Source organism: Bombus flavifrons, chromosome 17 (assembly GCF_040668555.2).
Source record: "Bombus flavifrons isolate JBK064 chromosome 17, iyBomFlav1_principal, whole genome shotgun sequence".
Classification (NCBI taxonomy): domain Eukaryota; kingdom Metazoa; phylum Arthropoda; class Insecta; order Hymenoptera; family Apidae; genus Bombus; species Bombus flavifrons.
In genome coordinates, this window is record NC_138458.1 from 1,041,220 (window position 1) to 1,055,018 (window position 13,799).

General features: G+C 36.7%; 1 protein-coding gene across 1 annotated transcript in view; it reads left to right on the forward strand.

Annotated features, from left to right (window-relative positions):
• Positions 1-1,393: 1,393 nt before the first annotated feature.
• DIP-lambda (Dpr-interacting protein lambda) overlaps positions 1,394-13,799 on the forward strand; it is a 560,727-nt gene continuing 548,321 nt past the window's right edge. The window contains exon 1 of the mRNA XM_069130556.1: positions 1,394-1,948. The gene's annotated coding sequence lies outside the window, so the exon portion shown is untranslated. The remainder of the gene's footprint in view (positions 1,949-13,799) is intronic.

Below are 13,799 nucleotides of genomic sequence, written 5' to 3' on the forward strand. Positions count from 1 at the left end.
AACAGTATAGACATCTACCGTAAATTAAGAATATTAAAATCAAGATGAATTCTTGAGAAAAAGATTATGTTATATCTGAAAACACATATATTTATCGGGTATTGCATCAAGCTATATTATTCCGATTTTTTCAGCTTCTATTTATATCCTACGTTTCTCTATATCTTTCCATACGTGTATGAAAAATGTATAGGATTTAGGTGTTTCGCTCTCGCATCGCAAGTGAAGTGAGAAATATACGAATTTATAGAATAGAAAGCAGCTAGTTTCCCGCTATTGTCCCACTTTTCTCTCTTCTCTGTACTCGATATTTTCTGTACTCTTCTCTGCTATACTCGCCTACTATATGTATAGTACTGCAAATAAATGCTAATACGCCATATATGGATGACTTCTATAAGTGTAAGTGTCGCGCACTTAATAAATAATTTTCTAACTGACAACATTCGTTCGTTACGGTTTCAAACGTTTAGTATTTCACGCTTTAAATACGTGCGACGATACCGTAACCGAAGAGAACCTGGCCTAACAATAAGATGACAAACTGCTCATAGTTTCTACGATCGATGTTACATGACCTCGCTTATTAGATTATTTGACAAACTGTGAGCTGCGTTCTGTAAATACGACAACGTTGGTTTCTACAAAGTCGTCGTAATAGAAAACAGATGTAAGCATTACTACTTGTTGCACTTGTAATAGCATTTGTAATTCTCTAGCTTTCAGCGCGCGTTTCTATGATACGTTGACTGCTCTGATCATTTTCTGTCGATATGCGTTGGTAATTAGAAACGAAACTTTTTCGTTCAAACTCGTTCGAGGATCGAAACGCGATCGAAATAAATTGTTAAAGTGAATGCAAGGGAGGAACGGAGGACAGGTCCGTCTGTTTGATATTCGACAGAGATACAGGCGACAGGTAGACGAGGATGAAGAAAGCAGGTGGAAATTGTGTCAGTTTTTGAAGCGTCAACTCGCGGTACGCGTATATATACGCGGACGAACGTTTGCCAACAGACGGGATAAAGTAAGAGAGGGCCGACAGTGCGTGTTTAGTTTGCGTGTGTAGAAAGCACACGATGATCGAAATCCGAAGGAGAGGATTGTGCGGGAGGAAGGTGAAAGGCAAGATTCATTGAAAGGACGTAGCGGTGCGCGTAAATCCAGCTGAGAAGCAGGTAGCCGGAGAGGAGAGCGCGATGCGCATAGAATTTGGTAGCGCGAAGGCGTGCGCGGGCCGATTAGAGGATGCTGCGCGGCTTTCGCAAGCGTACAGAGCGATCCAAGCGAGTCAGTCAGTCAGCCGCCCCGTCAACCAGCCACCTCGGTTATCACGTAAGAGTCGTGAGTGGGGCTTTTGGAAAAGGCACGCCGCTGCTGCAGGAGTGGCTTGCTGCTTTCGGTAGTGGGGATACTCGACGGCTCCAGACGGAAACAGAAATAGAAGGGTGGAAGCGGACGAGATAGAGGGACGCGGTCGGAGAGGAGAGGAGAGACGAGGAGAAAGAGAGAAACCGAATTAGATGGCAACGGGCGAGAGGAGATAGGTTGTCGGCGTTGGACGAAGAGAGAACAAACGAGGAAAGGAAGAAAGACGGGGTGAGGGGCGGCAAGAGGCGAGGGTACGCCAGAGGCGGAGGGAGAGAATAGGATAGAGAGGGTGGCAAAGCGCTGGAAGGGTGAAGAGAGCGGAGGGATGGAGACCGTGAGAGCGTGAGAGGGTAGCGATTGTGCTACAGTCGCACCGCGACACCCCCACGAGTGAAACCGCGCGCGTGCCAATCTGCCCCCTTAGCCGTACGCACGAAAAGGGCCCGCGAACAGTGCTATGCTTTTAAGGCTTTCGGCCAAGGATTTCGTCGTTTGCCTCGTTTTCGTCGCTTTCGTCGCTTCTCGAACGTTTCTTCGAACGCTTCCTCGAACCCATCTCCGAGCAGCTTTTAATCGGGTAAGTGGTTACATCATGACAGCCGGATCTTGTCTATCGAAACGCGTTTTCACACTCGCTCGATGACCGTTTCGCTGGAAAACTTGCCAACCAGATTTCTATTTGACGACAAATCGACTGCGATCGTGTACGGTTTAATTCGCTGGGAAAACCTGTTGATGAAATTTCCTCCGTCTCAAGCTGACCGCGGTTTCCTTCGTTTCACTAGCCTCGGTGCCTCCACTTTCGTTTGTTGTTTCCATGTGCGACGAAACCTGTAAAATACGCATAAACGATCGAGAAGTGCGCGTCAGTTGTGTGACCAAGATAACCTACGTTTTGTCGTTCGAAGAAACTTACGTTCTGCATTGTGTTTTCCACGTGATTTTCGCCGAGAGATCTCGATCGTTGAAAAGTACGTCTTCGAGATCCGTTTTCACGAATTCATTTACGTTGTCCTAATTCATGAATTTAAAAACGTCGACGATGCCGTTAATTGCGAAAAGTTTGTTTCAGTTTGCCCCGTCTGTTCATCCGTCAAGTGCTTCTATTTGCTTCGTAGTAATAAATTTACGATTCGATCTAGATCGACCAGTGAATGGTGATATCGTGAATTATTCCATGCTAAACCAATGAAATAAATGGAACGATTTGCTCCAGTGTGGAAATTACACGTTTGGAAATATCGTCGTTCATGTTTGTTGAGTCATAGTTATGAGATCATAGGACCTTGAACTTGCTTGAAAGTGTTTTAGAGAAGAGAAAGTGTTGATAAATAAAGTATCAAGCGATCCGATCTGACCGATACACGACACATACCTGTTGAAAATCCTTCAGGTTATTCCAACGATACGATGCTTTCGTCGCTAATATCGATTAGCTTATTATATATTATATTCTTATATGCTTCAAAGTCGGTTTGTAACAAAGACCATTGCTTTGAGAGCGGAACAAGAGAAAAGACTAACGGATACTAACCGGGAAAGATTATTGGATACCTGAATATCTGAATAGTAGATACGGGACTGACACTTTTAAAGCAATTGCTGCCGAACAATTTCGTTAATATTCGCGTTGCCTATCAGCCTATAAGCGACAACTTATTAATCTGCTTGTTATCGTGTAATTATTCTATTGGAACAATCGATTTAAAACGAAAACTAAGCTACTCGCAATTCGAAATAGTATTATTTCTGCGGAGCGTAATTTGAATTTTGTCTATGTAAATTTTGTAGAGAGGTGTCGGATAAAAGACTAATCGCTTGATCAAAAATACAGAAAATTCAAGTGGAAATAGCGAAGCGTGTGAGAGAGGTAGGTAATTCCTTTAAAGAGTAACTGCAGAGGTCTTCTAAGTGAACAGAAGAACCTTGTATGCACGAATGCCGTAGACTTCTTTTGTTCGTGGCACCCTTTGCCAATTCATTCAGTAGCGACATATATGTAGCGCTCTTTCCCGAGCCACTATGCTCGTTCCGAGCACCTGTGGACCGGCGTCCCTCGTGAACTCTTCTTTGGAGAACTGCCAATGACTTCCGGCTGACTCGTAGAACCTGTTGATGATCATGACTGCTTTCACGTTTTATGCCACTGGATTAATTTAATTCTTTCACACCTTTCATCCAAATGTCTTCTCTTTTTTCACTTTTCATCCACTTATTGCCACTACGAACATATCGCTTAGACACATACGTAAACGATAATTCTGATTTATATCATGTCGTTCCACTTACGTCGATATTCCATATAGATCTCACGAATCGGAGTTTACGCTTCCAACAATTTATACAATTTGATTCGGTTTACTGACAATAAGCTTGACTAGAAAACGTTAATTACAAGATATTACGTTTATAGTGTTATCGTGGAAAAATTGCTTCTATCTATCATTCGTCGAATCCCGAGTAAGGGATTCTCCTGTTTTCAAACTGGAATTAAAGGACGAAGAAATAAGAAACACTCGTATTCGGCTGCATCGGAGATTTTGCAAAAGAGTACAACATTGGATAAATGTGGTTTTCTTATACGTTAATACAATTTGAGGAGTTTGTGGAATACGTGGAATATAATTTTATGCATCTATAGGAAGCCTGAAATTGCAAGAACGTGGAAGATGTACATAATATGGTAAAATATGCGCAATATCCAAAGCGTAGTAGTTGTTATAATAATCATTTGCATGAAAATCCGCAGTCGATTTATTAAAATGTAAATTAACAAAGATAAGATAGCGATGTTTAAATTACAAAAGAAAACATATTTTTGATAGATTTCGTAGAGGTAATTAAACATTAAATTTACGTAGAACAAATTTATTCGGTAAGATCTACGAAATTGCAGCTCGTGTAATTAACAAAAGTAAACAATCTGCAATAAAGTTAGTTAACTTTAAGAATTAAGTACGCCTTCTCTCATTTTCAGCAGATTTATTGTATCGGAAGATGATGTAACAGAATCGATTGATGATACAAATTTCTACAAATTGTACAAAAATTTCACATATTCGAATTTCAGTTTCGCAATTATCGTCCATGTATACAAAGTGCTTCCAATTTTGTGTTTTAAAATTGTAAACTATGGGAGTATGATTTACTGTAACACGCAACAGAAATAACTAGCCACGAAGATACTTTTGTACAACATTAACCATTTATTCGCTGATATTTAGCAAAATTCTCAGCGTCCGAAATAAACCTCGTACTACGTCGATGTCAAATTTATATCAACTTACCATGACGGCATTTCTAAATAAGAATTTAAGCACTTTGAGTAATTGCGTTTACTGGCGGTAATAGAGTAAATACGATCACGCTGTCTACGATGTCCTACGTGCATACCTACGCCAAGCTACGTACAAGATTCAAATCTCAAATATGCGAATCTCCGCGTAGCAGTTGCTTCTTGGTTTCGTTTACAAAAACAATTTAAAAAAAAATGGCAGGTGATGCTTTCCAATTTCATCGGAATCTCCTATCTTCTCGAAACTTCAATATGTTAGAAGGGGGCTTGTTCGAAAAGTTGTTACTAGAAATATCATCATCGATAAATTTATCCTATTCGTTTTTGATTCGGCTAGATTTTGCAACAGTTTCGGAGTAACGCGGTTCCGGGCCTCCGATATCTCAGCTTAGATTTCGGTAACGGTATTCAATTGGCGACAATTGTCGTATACGTCACGCATAAGTTGACTCCAAGGATTCTCGATAGGGATAATAAGGATAAGAGATGTCTGATTTTTCTTTCTTGCAGTTACTGCCTAGAGTTTCCAGGAACGTAAACTGTCGCATTATGGCGCATAAATGTACCCGATGGAAAACGGCGCGAGTGTGATAGAAAATGTGAATCTATACGAGTACAGACGAACGCCGAAGTTGTCTTGCCGCTTGCTGAAAAGCAAAAATTTACTAAAAAAAAAAAGCTACCAAAATTTCGCTTAGGAGAATAAGGTGATTCGCGCTGCAAATCGTATGAGTAGCGTACAGGACAGTCTGATCCATCCAGATTAAACTTCTTCTCATCCTAGAATGTCATCCAAATGAGCGAAAATTAGAGGAAATAATAATATACTGTTTAAGCGTTAACTATTTATATCGGTATGGAATATGCCAGTGTTTCTTGGTCATCGCCACAATCCTTGTCGTTTCTTTATTTTGAAAATTAAGCGAATCGTCGCGTTCCCTTTGTTAAGTTTACAGCTTCATCGTAAAGAACTGTCTTTACACACTCGGTTTAAAGTGGTGGTTTGCCCCATGACACTTTCGGGGCATATTGATCATCTTTCGTGACAAATTTGTCGACGAGATAGTTTAATATCGTTACCGAATCGAAAACTGTGCAAGATCTAGTTGAATGAATTACGAAGAGGATGAATTTATTAATAACGTCTTAGTTTGTTAACCCTTTGCACTCCTATGTCGAGTGTGACTCGACATCGGTTTTTATCTCAGGAGTCCCTTTGTCTTTCAGTTCCACATTTTTTTTTTTTTTTTTTTTTGTGAAACGTGCGAAAGAAAACCAGGATTGCATCCTGGAAATTGTTTCAAGATATATGGTACACTTAAAAATTACAAAATACGACAACAGTGTGAATAAAATTGGTATTTAAGCGAATTTCTTTCTTTTTTATTTATTTAAATTGTCTTATTTTTTAGTTAAAGTAAATTTCAAATAAAACACTTAAAAGCTTTGGGAGCTGCTGGTAACGAAATTGAAATAAAATTCGGAGTTAAAGGGGTTAAAGGGTTAAAGTTTCTGTTTCCCGGTAAGTAGACCTATTATTTTGTCAGGATCGAAAGTTGAGAAAAATCAGGTAAATGTTTACTGTACAAAAGAAGGCACTGCATTCAAATAAAATTTTATAGAAATTCTCCCTGATTAAGCTAAATGCTGAAATAAATTTTAGTCGAATCGGTTGACTAGTTGCAGAATTATGGCCGAAAGTTTTTCGTCTATAGCTAGTGTTTCGTGTTGCGAAACTTGATGCAACATCATGCGATTAAAGAATTATTGCTGCTACGAACCTTTACACGATTTCACGAAGAAATTGGAAAGATTTTCCGATTAACCGTTTCAACGAGTAACCAAGTCGAACAGAAACGAAATAGGTGAATTGGTTGTCAGTTCTAATCGCACGGCAGTCAGGGACAATGACATTTCAATTTCTCCGATCCTTTATGTAGCATTCTTCGTTTTCGTTACCAAGTCCAACTACTTTTTGTGTCTTTAATATAATCCATATTCTCGATTCTATCTGCGAAGAAAAAGAAAAGCATTAATAAGTTTACCTCCTACATGTCTTCTTTCTTTCTTTTGTTCGCTCGGCAATTTTATTCGATTACGTGTTCAATCTCGTAATACGTCGTTCTTTTTGTCATCATTCTACTCTGTTTGTTTTATCATGTCACTGCTAGTAAAATATTTGAATCGATGCTAGATAGTTTTTATTAATTTCTTAATATCACATATCGTTACAAATATGTGTGAGGTTGAAATCTGTATGTTTGTTAATGTTTACTTTTGAAGTGGACGTTGCATGGAGAATCTACAAATCAATTTTATATCTAGTCTAATTGTCCATGTACGTAACATCGGTTCGCCAAGTTGTGTAAATGTTATGTAATTTTTCATGTCTCATCATTTTTGAAAAATATTCAGATATTTATTGCAATCTGTTTTTCTAGCATCCTTGATTTTACCGTATCAAACATCGCCTTTCTAAACTTTCGTGCAAACTCATATTTAGCGTTGGAAACAAGATACGTTTCTATGCTTTCTAAATTATTTTTGTCTTATTTGTTATTTGACTTGTAATTTATGTTTCAATTCAAATAGATTAAGAAATAATTGGTATGATTTTTAAATAAGAATTTTATGAAAAGGTTGCTTTAAATCTCGATGTTTGTACATAGGAGAAATTACGTAAATAATGAAATATAATCAGTACAATTTAATTAATGTAAATAATTTGCACGAGGTGCTTCATCTTGGCAAGAGATCACGATCAACGTTATACTCGTTTGTACATTTTGAAGAAACTCTTCAAAGATTATACGTGTAAATAAAGAACACTACAACTTTTAAATCTTATATAGTTTGCTAGGTATTCATAATAATACGAAAAGTCAAGGTTGCTTTGCACAGTTTTGCAGAGTCCGAGATTTTTTCAAATTTTCGATTTGCCGAATTTGTAAGTAGATTTCATTGGGATTTTTCAATCGATGAAAACGCAAACGTTCCAATGTCTAATAAAACGAAGGAAAATGGACTTGCGTCACTTTCAAAATAAACAGTCCGATATTGAAATAATAAATTAATTTTTAATTCACACGCGTGGAACAGACTTCGATTGAACAAACTGCTTCAAACATTAATGAATATCGATGTTGTATGCTACTTTATAATAAAGTGGCAATTCAGACTTTGAAAGAATAGCGCAACTTTTATTTCACGACCAACTCAGAAATAGCTAGACCGACGCTTTCTGACAGTTAGTTGGTCGAATAACAGTTAGCAGTTGCTTCTGTCGTGGCCGAATGCCAAGTGGAAGACAATATCTCTAATTATTTTCTTTATCCCGTGCATCTGAAGATTCACTAGAGCGAACATTTTTCTGGGCGACATTTCATTTGCCTTTCTCCGCATTCGTCCGTGGCTCGAATTAATGTTCCGCATTTCGTTCTATCCGTGAATTCTCCGTGAGAGTGCTCCAAATGACCTTGATGTAGCTAGTGACGGCAAGTTATGCACGTTCACGAGGCGTAGGTTAAATATCATTCGAGCAAATAACAAAAACAGAATGTTCTTTGCACGATTAATTCATTTAGACCGTTTACACAATCTTTTCTTCACGTCTTTTCTTCCACTTTTCTATTCACGCCAGGCTGGTAGCAACCTCAGTCAACTCCAGCAACTGAATGCTAATTATTCTGATTCTATTTTCATCGTCTACCTCGCCAACGTCAAAAAGAGCTGCCGAATAGAAATGGATGGCTATACTGCAATCATAGTGGATATGCTCTTATTTGATAAAAATTCGATGAAATTCTTTCACATTCGCAGTACGGCTATTGATAAATATTTCTAACGGAAAACAAAAATTCTTCAACCGTAGTATAACGTATGCTGTTTACTATTAGATAAAATTTATCAAGTCGTACATATTTTCCACTATTTTCTGTTTCCTCGATGAACTTTACTATATTACTTAATGTTAACACATTACGCAACTATAGCTAATTGCAAAAGAAACATTACAACGTAATTAATACTTTATATTTACAAACACAACTAAAAAAACGAAATCTAAATATAACAAAGAGTACTTTACTTTCGATATATCGTTGCACATTTTATGCATTTTTGTTTATATTTCCCATAAATGTCCAAACACCGCGAGTCTAATAATAGCAAATGATACTGTATCTCGGGAAAAGTTTCGTGTAATTTTGCATTTTTTGATTTCAATATTCTCACAGCACCTACGATCATTCTCAAGTAGATTTAAGTATCAAAAGTATTTATTGATTTATTAGAATCGATCGAAGAAAACAATTAGGTGCGAAAAGGAACATGTCATAAACAATTCAACGCGTGTTTCGTATTTGATTTTCCTAAGTCGACGACACGAGCAGATTTTTACACCGCCGATTTTATAGCTAAATCAAGCAAAACAGATATGATGTAATAATAATTATTATACATATACCCAAGAAACATTTTTATTTCACTTAAACGCGCGTGACTTTTCTTTTGAACTGATTCTCAAATTTAAAATAAGACGTATGAAACAAATGAAGGAAGAAAGTGAAGAATCGATATTATATTTCACTTAAAAAGTTGTTGGAAACATCTATTATTGACATTGTAATCATTTAAAATTTATATTATATAATAATAATAATAATCTGGAAAACAATGCCCCTAAATTTCTCAATATTGCTAAAATGCGTGGTATTTTGTTTGGGGTAAAACTTATTTGGTCAATATGACGAAACAATTATTAAAAAACGTTAAATGTTTTCAAATCAATAGCGTAAATACACAAAGTTTGTGCAACCACAAGCTTATAAAACACGCCCGGTATATAATTCGACTACATTCGCAAATTTGAAAAAACTCGATCCAATCCGTAAGTCAAGTCTAAGAATTGCAGTTGGTGCTTTCCACACCTGGTGCCTTGTTCTGCTTGAAGCTGGAGAATCGTTCCTGACGTACAGCAGAAAATATTCATGCTTGAAATATGCGGTAAAAGTCTGTACCTCTAGAAACGCTATCATTTTTAGTGCAGTTCGTTCGAAATTCCATTGCTCGTGTTTACAGCGGAATCAGACTAACATCCTTTATCAAAGGGTCCGTAAATATCCGAAAGATCCAAAATATATTCCGCTACCTATGGAAAAATCAGGACACGCGGTTTATCTGCATGGACATTAATAACTCCATATCCACTAAACGCAGATACGTCTATTACGACGAATACATCTATGCAGGTCCAAAAACCATTCTGCGACAGCAGCTAGTTACGTTGCCGGTGCTAGTAGCGTCAAATATTCTTTCGAACAAGCTAGCAACACCGTCACAGTTGAAATGTATTCGCCAATTTCACCGCTCGACAATGTACACGATTGCAAGGAATTTCGGTTCATAATCTTCTGTGCTTCTCCTATTGCAATTAATGTTATGCAAGATTCAGAACGCAAAGCTAAAATCAACACAGTTGCTCCAGAAATACACCACATACTATTAATTTTCGGTAAAAAATTGTCAGAGGCTGGATCCCTCCCCACGAGAAATAAACACATTGGAAACGAACCAGGCGATCTAACGCCAAAAATTGCAACCACAGAGGAGCAGAGCCAGCTTCCAACGCGCGACACATCGTTTGACATAGTAAAACATGTTGAAGCCATATGTAAACAAAACTGGAACGTATTATGGCAAAATTGTAATAGAAAATCAGTCTCTGATTCGAAGGTAAACAAAGAGTCCGACGGTACAGAATAAACCGCGATGACCAGGATAAGATCAGGATACACTGACTGAGACACATGTCCATACTGGAAAATAATCCTATTAAACGAGACCATCGATCACACGCATAATCATAGTGTCCCATATGTGATAAAGAAAGGAAAAGACATAATGTCGACAACAGTCTTAAGGATATCCTCTCATCGATTCAGTTCTAAAAAAAAGTTATCAAGTTTTGTAAAGAAATGGAGAATGTAATAAGCCATCGAATATAGAAATTGGTTTTAAATGAAATAAATAAATAAATAAATGGCTTGCTTACTTTATTTTCAAAGTACCAATAAATCGTGTTGCCAAGTATCAACTTTGTGTGATGACACTCTTGGTATTACTACCTGTAACAATTATAAACACCATACGAATGGAAATACGATCACGATGGAACGAAGATGTTGATCAAAGTTAAGAAGACAGTCAAGAAGAAAAAAGAGGAATGGTGCTAATTTATAGAAATTACGCGAATGCACAGCAGCGGCTGTAACTATGATCGAACGTGCAAGATCATCATTCATGCGTCGTATACGAAAACGTGTTAAAAATAATGGAGGCCATATCGAACATTTCTTGCCGAGTGATACAAATTTGGGGCAAAACTAAGAAAATGCTCAATTTCTTACTCGTTGCATATTATCGCAAATTCTACTCAAAGTTGTTTCGAGGTCGATATATCTATATCTTTAAAGTCATTTTTTATCAGATACGATAACATGATCGTAAGAATATGGCGTTATTATTAAAAAAATCGTCGACTACTTTGAAGAATCGAAGAAAGACGATTTTGGCGGATAATAACACGAATCACGATATTTGAGATTCTAAACCAAAGAACTGTAACCTCGTACAGTTTTTGATATCTGTAAAAGTAACAAAGATATTGTTTCGAACAAGGAAAACGAAATACTCTGTATATTTTTGTTGAATTATATCTTGTTTTGTTACTGCTATATATTGATAATTTAATGGTATTCGTCATCTCGTACATTCGGCGAATAGCTTATTTCTTAAAGTGGAATTTCCAGAGTAGAAATTGATACGTTAACCTCGGCTCAATGAAATAATAATGTACTAGCGCAGGTAAAGCTCGTTTTTCTATAATAGTATATTGCGGGAAGTAAGAAATATAAATATAAAATACAATAAAAATATATCAGACGAGTAGAGAGGACTATTATTTTCAATAGCAATAAATTTCACGACAAAGGATGTTAGTCACAGCAGAGATGTCAACGCTTTGTTGGTGACATTCGTCCCAGCTATTTTTCCCTTTTATTCTCTAGACTCTGAATGCATTCTTCTCGGTTTGCTGATGGGCTCCGTCCGTCGTGACGACCATTAACCATCCTGACGCAATTTTCGCCAAGCGATGGAAAAACTTTCCGCTGGAGAATACTGTAGCCGAACGTTAAAACAGTGGCGGATTTATGTATGTGTAAGGTGTATCTGTAACGACACATTCGACTTTGCAGATAGAATTTCAACTTTCCGCTTTTACATTTTCTCCTTCGTTTATTAATATTGCGATCGAATCCTCTCGCGATTAAGTAGATACGAAGGGAAAGAAATTCTGATCAGTCGAGTGCACCTTTCTCCTACCTAAGTCGACCAAACTAATTAGTTTCTAATGTTAATTTCACTTTTCATGATAAATTAAGTTACATAAATTGACAAATATTTTATACGCGCGCGTACATGGCCATTCGTACCTAAAATTATATTGCATTAGGAAATGGATCGCACTATTACATTTACGCAATCTCTTAGCAGTGTGAACAGGTGCTAAAGGTGGAGATAGAAATTTGAAAGGACATATATCACGGGCAATAATCACGCTTATAATTTTAAATTCTACGACACGCTAGAATTCTTAACACTTTGCGCTATTCTCTCCACAGCACACACATAATTAATTGTTAGGTAACATAAATATGAATATAGACGTACCACGTGAAATATTACAATCTATTTTCTCCGAAGCTGTAATACAGAGTATCCTCGAGGTAAATGTGAAAGCTTGGAAATGATGAGAAAAATCCATCAGAGATCTGCTTGTTTTTGTTTGGATTTCCGTTTTTACTCTTAGTTATTTACGCTTATTTCTTCCTGTTATCATTTGTTTAGCGAAGATACTGCCTAAAATGCTGGCTTCCTGCAACAATGCAAACGTTACGTCCGACAATGACCGCTGTAATTGCAGCTAGACATTGCTCTGGTGATATTTGATGCACCGCAACTACGATTCGGCCTCATCTTCGTTAAATAGACGATAACATGTATAGTAAAGTATACGCAAATAAGCTGGAAAACAAAAATTTCGGATTTGTCGGTTTTAGCTTCACTTTCGAGAAAATCGCGAGAAAGACATAAAAATGATTTCGTTTTTACGCTTACTCATTTACACTTATTTATTCATGTTACCGTCTATTTAATGAAGATACTGTTCAAAATGTTGGCCTCCCGCAGCAATGCAAGCGTGTTACATCTAACAATGACCGCCCTAATTTGCAGCCAGATATTGCGTTGGTGATATTTGACGCACTGCAGCTACGATTCGGTCTCGCCTTCGTTAAATAGATGATAATATGAATAAATAAGTATAAATACATAAGTGGATATAAATATAAATTTAGAGGATTAAAAAAGAAAGATTTATATTTGGAAACCTGTTAAAAGGTAGAGAACAATTTTCCTGATAAAGTATAAATAAAAAGCTGGCGAGCACGTTGTATCAATTTTACTATTCGTCCTCCATTCGACCAACGTATCTTCTCTTCTCTTGGATGAACTTATTGGATGAAGAAATTTCTAGCAAATTCTTTTATGATTACGAGGTAAAAGTGGAGGAGTGTTTGACTCAAATCATCAAGATCAGAGATTTATCTAATGAAATAGAGAATTTTTGAAAATGTCCAAATTCTGAAAACTTTCGAAGTAAACTAATACGATTAAGAAAATTATTTTCTTCCTTTTAGTATATTTTTAAATAAAAACCATCCTTTTTTAATTTTTTTTGCTCATATATCTTATCTTTTATTTTTTAGTTTCTAACTGTCATTCGACAATATATCTTTGACCATATTTTCTCGTACTGATAACAACATTCTTGGAGATATTTATGTACAAACGTTCTTTATCCCTCTTTTCATATCTTCTTTCGCTGTAGGCGTTCGGTCAAAATATCGTAAACGGACTAAATAAATGCTTAGAAATGAATAGCCAACATTTTGAACATTTAATAAAATGTTTATCTTGATCGTCTTCCACCTACCCAAAAATTACTCTTAAAGCTATTATTCTTTACTACAACTTTTTAATTATGCAGAATAGAGAAAAAGTATTTCAGATA